This window comes from Alexandromys fortis, unplaced genomic scaffold (assembly GCF_014885135.2).
Source record: "Alexandromys fortis isolate MF-2015 unplaced genomic scaffold, M_Fortis_MF-2015_v1.1 scaffold_34, whole genome shotgun sequence".
Classification (NCBI taxonomy): domain Eukaryota; kingdom Metazoa; phylum Chordata; class Mammalia; order Rodentia; family Cricetidae; genus Alexandromys; species Alexandromys fortis.
In genome coordinates this window covers 6,626,577-6,632,996 of record NW_026067933.1, presented here as the reverse complement: position 1 = coordinate 6,632,996, position 6,420 = coordinate 6,626,577, and the positions used below count along the sequence as shown (strand labels likewise).

Sequence of the window (6,420 nt, the reverse complement as noted above, 5' to 3'; positions counted from 1 at the left end):
TCACATTTATGAACATGTAGATATATAATAATTTTACAATAAGCAGTGTTGATTTGTTATTTCCCAACATCTATATTTTATTTATGCCAGACATAAAACTTTAAATCACATCATCTTTTTGTCAATGAATAAAATGAAGCAGAACCTAGCCTGACAATTTAAGCTATCTCACATGTACCACTTAAATTTTTAGCAAAAAAAAAAAAAAGGGAAAAAAGTCAATGACAAAGATACAAACTAACAGAAGTTGCCAACATTTAGCTTCTATGCCTTAAAAATCGGTGACTTTGTCAACTTTTAAGTAAATCACAAGTTATTTATTGACAGATTTATAATTGTATGTATATTAAAATATTTTATCAGTTGATAACCTCTAATATCTTCCATTTTTTAAACAGTGAAATGTCCTAAGCATCATAATGATTGGTCTTAGTTTTTAGTCTTGCAGTACTTCCCATCTCTTCTCTCTAGTTATAAATAATTGTTTACTTACAAGGGATTAGTTAAGGCTGCATTCCTCCCATGTTGACTTCCCTGCTTAGTCCACATTTGCACTTGCCCTCTTTGCAATAACCTAGATATCAGGTATTTGCCCAGCACTGAAAACTGCGCAAGGATGCCTCTGGATGAATATCTTTATGGTCCCAATAGCCAGGCTCCCTCATGATGCTCTTCCACCTTTTCTTTCACTCTGTATCTTTTAACATACACAGCTTAAGGACCTGAATTATTGTTTTATTAAAAAAATAATAAAATCATACACCTGAGACTATGATAGATGATACCTAGAATTTGTGTGACATTTTTAATAAAAGAGTTTTATTAATATTCTTGTCTATTATGTAGAAGAGATGGTTGGAAAACTTAACAGAAAGGAAAATTATTTTTTTCTTTGCTATATAAAACAGATTCTGTGAAGATTATTTTTTTAATTTTTATTTAAAAGTTTTTTTTTCATTTTTCATACCAACCACAGTTCTATCCTCCATCCCCTCCTCCAAATTCTCCTCACTCTCCTCCTATTCAAGCCCCCATCCAATCTTTAGAAAAATGAGGGCTTCCCATGGGGGAGTCAACAAAGTCTTGACCTTGTGTTTTGATGTTATTTTGGTAATTTACCAGAGTAAACAAACCTCAAATCAAATCAAGTATGCTTAAACTAGTTAAATAAAGTGCATACAAGCGAAACAATAGCTGCTATTGGAATATAAGCATTTGTGAATTGCATTTGAAGACAGCATTGCTTGTGAATGACCTACACTTCAGTTGTCAATATGAGCACATAAAAGAATGGAGAAAGGAGAAATGTGAGAACAGCTAGCAGAAATACAAAACACAAACTTGGGTAAATGTTATAGATGCCCAAAGTCACCTACCCTAGTGGAGTGGAGCACCCAGTCTTCCCAGTGTGAAGACAGCCAGGAAACTATCTAGACTATCCAGACCATATGTAAGCCAGTTTAAGAAATAAGTTTACATATAAAAAATGAAAAAGGTTAATATGCTTAATTTCAATTTATGGATACTACAAAGTTATATGAGACATATAGTATCCCTGATGATAATGTATTTGCTAACACTTTGAGCAAATTTGAGCTAAAATGAAGACTTTCACTGGAAATTTATTCATATGATAGAATTAATATCAAATAATATACTTTTATTTTAGTGCCTTTCCTTGAGCTTTTCAAAGTTTTCACTTATTAAGTTAGAAGAAACTGGTCTGAGCATCATATATTTCTCACAAGGGCAGTTTCTCCCCTCCTTCTATGACACCAAGCTACTCTCTCTTCATTCCTTTCTGCAACCATTCACATGAACACATAACAGTGATCCTTAATCAAGATCCCACGAGTGAAAACTCCCATCCATTTGAATTTAATAGGTTCTCATGATAAGGTTCTTGCCCTTATGCAAGAGTTGTGTTTTGTAGCTGATTTAGAGTGTTAGAAGAGTCTATACCACCTTTTTGAGCATGGATCCATTTCAAACTATTGTCAATTCCAGTCTGTGGTCATCTCTTATTTTCTCTGAGTTTTACTTGTCTTTCTGAGAGTTTTGCTACATTTTATACTAGTTTTATAGTAATAATTGTTTTGGTTCCATGGATAATAAAGCTATGTACTTTGAAATTAGCATCATTCCATGTGTATATACATCAAATGAATGACAGAATCATTATGTTTTTTATTTTCATTAGTTTAATTAGTTTGCTAGTGAATAGTTAATTAAAGGTGCTACTTATTAAATTTCCTCCTTTATTTTCACTCTAACTTATTTCTACTTTTATTCTAGTGAGGAAAAGAGTTGAAGTATGGTCTCATGATGTCTCACTGACCTCAAAATTAGTGATTACAGACATATAATCTTGACTTTCATGTTTCCAATTTTCTGGTCCTGGAATTAGAGATGTGTTCATCATGTCCACTTCCACTATCAGTACTCTTGTATTAGGGAAATGGCCTTCAATATATACATAAAGAGTAAGCCTTAAACTTACTGAAAACTTATGATTATTAAAATTAATATACACTAACATAATCATAATAGATTATAAATTCAAAACTTTTCAAGTCAAATGACATTATGGGGGAAGATACAAAACTCACAGCAATACTGATTCTAACAGAGAAGGGTATTATTGAATCTAATGTCATTCTCTGTCAAATCTTTGGGTGGAGAAAAAGAAACTAAAGAAAGGAAATGCTGAACACCCTCAGTTCTATGCTGTGAGAATGGGCTTGTGATCTGGGTATATTTTTCAATCTTTAATATAAATAATAGTTATAAAGGGATCTTGTAAAGTATGGAAATTTGGATGACCATGGTCCTTTTCAGGATTTAATAGAAACAGGTGTTAACCTTATTTGGAGTAGCATAATTTTAGAAATTAATTGATATAGAAGAACTATAAATAACTACATTTTACAACAGATGAAAATTATGATTTGGAAATGCAGAATGATCAATTAACTCTCAGCCTTCTTTTTGAGATTATACTAATGTGTCTCTAAACTTTAATGCATTGTTAGAAGAGAAAAATTCTTATAAAAGTCTAAGATACTATAGGAAATGTAAAATGAAAATGTTCTACCAAATGGTACTTAACAAAATTTGAATTTGAATACTTTGACACAAATTTACCTGTTTTAGCTGTATTATTTTTTTCTAATGATAACTTTAGATAGAATTATTTATTATCAATATGTAAGTTTGAAAACATTAATTGAATGAAAGATTTAAATTAGGCAAGGTATCTCAAATTATAATTATTAATTGAAAGAATGTGACTTCACATCCAGCAAGGTTCCTAAAAGTTCATAATACTGAGTCAAGAGATATTATCTCATCACCAATCATATCAAATAATACACTCCTACTAAATACATGTACTAATACATGTACTAAAGAATATGTAGATTACCAGAATCATTCTCTGGTGAACATATGAGGTATCAAATATCTCCCCCAAGATTTTTTTCCCTTTTGTTTAAGAATACCTTTTTTGGGAAAGAATCTTCAGACTAACTTATTCTTTGGGGAGTATTAATTATTCATCTTCGTCAATTTGTCTTGAGAGAGACCATCAGGCCTCCAGTTTCCCTACAAAGCAATACTCGATTGACTTGGGGTCATATAAATTAGTAACCCTTATACAGAGAAATATTGATAAATATATCTCAGGAGTTTGGACTATTCTTCTCAGGAACATTATTATCTTATTCACTTGGTTATTCAATTGACAAGGAAAGCACAACAGTACACCTTCTGAAAGGGGCTGAAATATGACCCCATTTTAGACATGAACAACACCTTATGGGTAATGATCCAAACCCCAAATCAGGAAATTCCTTTAGTCAAGTTTAACCAGTCAGCTAAACAGTTTTAGAACCTGAGCCTATAAGGCAAAAGTTCTCAGAGTTACAGGATAGAGCAGTTACTGACCATATATGACTAACGCTAGTTTTGCAGTCAACCCCATTGAAGCAATATGAACCTCATGTAACTGCTCCTTTACTGCCAAACAGAAACTGAGATACTTAGAATTACCTGAGCTTCCCCTCCTTAAAAAGGACTGTCCACTTTTATTTTGGTTTGTCATCACCATTTCGTGGGGATGATTGACCACTGCTTGCTGACTATTGCTTGGGTGTACTGGGGGCAGATGAAAACAAGAGAGGATCAGGTGGAGAGGGGGGAGATTTAATGTAAAGGAAGTGAATATGGGGAAAGAGAATTTGGATTAAGGGGCATTTGAGGGATGATATTGAAATCTAGTGTAGTGGAAACTTCCTATAATATATGAAGATGATCCCAATAAAATCTCCTAATAATGGCAGAGATTCAGTCTCAACTGTCTATGTCTCTTCACCAAATAGACTTCCAGTAGTGGGGCTGGCTTGTAGTCAATTGTTGAGATGTTGGCCTATGAGTTTCCATGAAAATCCCCAAACAACCCAGACTGTTTCTAAGACAATGGATGCTCTCTACAAATGGACAGTGTGTCCCTATTGATGAGGACAATGTCCACACAACTCATTGAACATGCAGAAGTTGAGCGTGTACCTACAAGAGGCCTTTATCCCTAATCTCTTTGCTGTGGGTTGGTACTCTGTAGGCTACCAAAAGATACTGAAGCAGCACTCACAGGGCCTTCACGATTCTCCAATGGGTCTTCTGTGTATGTTTTAACTTTTAGCTTAATATTTTTATGGGACTCCTGAGTGTGAGAAAACGAAGTGGGTCTCTGATTCTTTTGCCTGCTCTTGGGACTCTTTCTTTTGTTGAGTTACACTGTCAAACTTTGATACCATGTTTTTTTTCTTTATTTTATTATATTTTATTTTGTCAAAAATAGAAATGTAAAGGAAGTTAAGAAACATAAAGAAAAATAAACAGGTGCTTTGTAACTTGTTTATTATCCAGCAAGTCGCCATGAGGCAGTAAAAGACATATAGAGAATAGGTCATGAATTAGGTAATCCACAGCATCACTTATTACCCAATCACTAGAAAAGAAAGCAAGGATTCAAATAGGAGTCTGAAACAACAAATATCTCACAAAAGTTAAGAAGGAAACAGGAATAAAGGATAATTAGAAGGAAGCTAAAGACTCACTTTCAACATTTTTAAAGTCTGAATAGTAGTGTTTCTGCTCATGTAAGGACTTCCTAATAGGGTCCATTGAGGCAGCAATCCAGTTTCAAGCATTTTGCGTGGCTTTTAACAGTGATAGTATCTCCTAGCAGCAATGTACTAAGGTGTTGGGCCAGAATTATGTCAGGGCCTGTACCTCAAGGCTTGTAGGACAGAGAAAAGCCTAGCTCGAGTCTGAAGAAGAGTCTCAAAGCTACTGCGGGGGGTGGGGTGGGGGGGTTAACAGAAAAATCTAGGTAGACACCCCTCCATCCAGAAGGAGGGCTTGACTGTCTCTCATTGGCTGGAGATACCACCACATCACATGATGTCACTTAACCTATATAAGCTAACATTCACAGTAATAAACTGAGTTCCTGCTTTGACTTGACTCTCTATCACATCTAATTGTCCTGTGTCATGGGCCTGCAAATCTGATTGTCCTGCCCCATGGGGCTGTGGAATGGGCAGATAGTGCACTCCCCTTTCCCTGGGGAATAAGGTAAAGAAGGCCAGGCACTAAGACTGAGGGGAAGCAGCAGCTGTAAAGTAAGTAGAACTGAGCCCACAGGTAAGAACAGTAGATTAGTGTTTGCATTAAGATCAAGCCAAGGCTCTTTAACGCCAGCGCCGCCTCTCGCTTGCCGAGCTCCAGCCGAAGGAGAAGGGGGGTAAGGAAGGAGGTGCCCATACCATGGCTTGTACAAAGCAGACTGCCCGTAAATCAACCGGTGGTAAAGCACCCAGGAAACAACTGGCTACAAAAGCCGCTCGCAAGAGTGCGCCCTCTACTGGAGGGGTGAAGAAACCTCATCGTTAAAGGCCTGGTACTGTGGCACTCCGTGAAATCAGACTCTATCAGAAATCCACTGAACTTCTGATCCGCAAACTCCCTTTCCAGCGTCTGGTGCGAGAAATTGCTCAGGATTTCAAAACAGATCTGCGCTTCCAGAGTGCAGCTATTGGTGCTTTGCAGGAGGCAAGTGAGGCCTATCTGGTTGGCCTTTTTGAAGCTATCACAGAGCTATAGTAATGAAAACAGTGTGGTATTGGCATAAAAACAGAGAAGTCGACCAATGGAATCGCATAGAAGACCCGGAATTTAATCCCCAAACCTATGAACACCTCATTTTCGACAAAGGAGCTAAAAGTATACAATGGAAGAAAGAAAGCATCTTCAACAAATGGTGCTGGCACAACTGGATGTCAACCTGTAGAAGATTGAAATTAGACCCATATCTATCACCTTGCACAAAACTCAAGTCCAAATGGATCAAAGACCTCA

General features: G+C 36.1%; 1 pseudogene; it reads left to right on the top strand.

The window, feature by feature from the left end:
* The first annotated feature begins 5,829 nt into the window (after positions 1-5,829).
* Positions 5,830-6,165, top strand: LOC126503956 (histone H3.3A-like; annotated as a pseudogene).
* Positions 6,166-6,420: the final 255 nt, after the last annotated feature.